Raw genomic sequence first — 2,263 nt, 5'->3', positions numbered from 1 at the left:
CGGCTGTGGGAACAAGGAGAAGAAGGGGAGGAGAGGAGCCACGGTGCGCTGGCGAGCACTGAGGGGAGGCGAGCAGACTTGGTCGGGCTGCTTCCTCCTACTCCAAGGAAGCTGTGTGGACAGCAGCTGTTTCCTCTTCATGGGAATAAGGCCACCAGGGTCGATGAGAGGACGCGTGGGAAACCAGGGCCCACGATGAGCCCACTGGCTCCTGGCGGAACCGCACAGCGCATGTGGTGTCATGGCTCGAATGCAGCTCATTCCCGGGCACGCAGGCCGGAAACCATGCTGGAGCTGGACCTGCACGAGGTGGTCACACGGGGTGCGTGGGGTTTTCTGGAGAAAGGGCTGCCGTGAGGGGAACCGCGCCCCATAGCCACCCCTCTGCCTCCCCAGCCTGAGCTTAGGCGGCGGGGGGCCAGCTCCATGTTCTTGGACTTCTCCTCTATGTTGACGGATCACCAGTCCCGGTAAACAGACTAAGACCCAGCCTGGGAACTCAAGCTGAATGCAGATCCTGGGCTCACTGGTACCAGGTGGGCAAGTGCGGACACGCCAGTGCCGCTTCCGGACCTCAGCTGTACCCTGTGCTGAGAGTCACGGCCGTGAAGGTTTGAAGCGCATCCTCCACCCGCATTCCCGTTCATTCCCTGCTGACGGCATCTGTGCAGCAGCCAGTCAGGCGGAGTGCACTGAAGGGTCCTCAGGGCACGGAGGCCTCCGGGAGCAGAGAGGGGCCTGGGCCGCAGAGCCCGGGCCTGGCCAGAGCCTGCACAAGGGCGGGGCGGCCGGCCTGCAGGGCCTGCTTGGGAAGGTGGGCTGGGGTCCAGGGCCAACTCCTCTGTCTCCTGACTCAGGCCCCACCATACTGCTGGAGTCCGTTTTCTAAATCTCAGCCCTGAGCATCTCATGCTCCACACAGAGCCCCGAGCGGGACTCTCAGTCCTTCAGAGCAAGGGCTGAAGCCCTGGACAGGGCATTCAAAGCCACATGACCTGGTGGGAATAATGGCCTGCCTCACATTGTACAGGGAGAACCTAGGCTCATTCAAGTTATGTGGACAGAAAATCCAACGAGCGGAAGCTTTATTGTAACGTGTACATGGAAATCAGTGGATATTCATGACAATGATTTTAGTTAGAAATGAAGACAGAAAAAGAATTACCAAATAAAAAATTGGTCAAAGAATTAACATGACTTAATTCTACCGAAGGCACTTTTTTTCTTAGGGGAAATTCACCAACATTGGTATAAGTCTAGGGCAACGTTTCTGTTTATGGACATTGAGTTCAGACAATTTTAGGGTCACTACATTTTGACTGACATCAGCCATTGTCAACCAGAAATCATACCCTCATGTAATGGCAATAGCATTATGAAACCAGTCACTAGAAAAGCAGTATTTTTGGCATGCTCTTTGGATTAGTGGACTCTGCAGTGCATCACGATCACAGTCCTCATGGGCGGTCGGCACATGTAAAGAGCACATCCCAATTCTCTTTTTCAGCCTCTTTCCCTTCTCTCCTTCTCCTTGCCTCCATTTGAACCCCTTTCCATTGGAAAAAGATCTCCCGATGTCCTGTTATCTTTTATTTTGCTCTTTATTCACATTTTGAGCTCATATAAACCATGTGATATTTAAGTGTGTGTGTCTGATTTATTTCACTTAACATTATGGTCTCAAGGTGCATCCGTTTTCCTTCTTTAAGGCAGAGTAGTACTCCACTGTGCATAAGTCCATAATTTATCTGTTCATCTTATGGGCCGCTTCCAAGATGTAGCTATTATGAGTTGTGTAGCTATAAACATGGGTGACATATAACACTGTAACACGATGCCTTTATAGCTCTTTGGGGAAGACACTTAGAAGGGGAACAGCTGGGTCAAATAATAAACACTTTTCCTGCCCCGAGACAGCAGCAAAGCTTTATGCATTGCTCCTGAGAGGCTGATTGGGTTCTGAGTGCTGAGCTGGGGCCCGGAGCTGTTCGCACTGGGGGGACGGGCGCCTCGATGGTGCCCAGACTGCAGGAGGTGCCATCAAAGGTGCTGTGGCGAGCGCCCCACGCTGTCCAGCTCCAGACAGCTTCGGGGCTCCCGAGTCCCTGGCACTCACCTCCCCAGGGGCCTCCAACCGCGCTCGCCCGCTGGGAGCACTGAGGGGTCAGGTGCTCCGGGCTCCCCCGGGAGGGCATGGCCAGGGCGCAGCCACCGCTTCCCGCTCAGCCCGCGCTCGGGCGTCTTTGGCAGTGCGTGACGCGGC

The sequence above is a fragment of the Heterocephalus glaber genome, unplaced genomic scaffold (assembly GCF_053883595.1).
Source record: "Heterocephalus glaber isolate CG9 unplaced genomic scaffold, H.glaber_assembly_v1.0 deba00001442, whole genome shotgun sequence".
Lineage (NCBI taxonomy): Eukaryota > Metazoa > Chordata > Mammalia > Rodentia > Bathyergidae > Heterocephalus > Heterocephalus glaber.
This window is presented reverse-complemented; position numbering follows the sequence as displayed.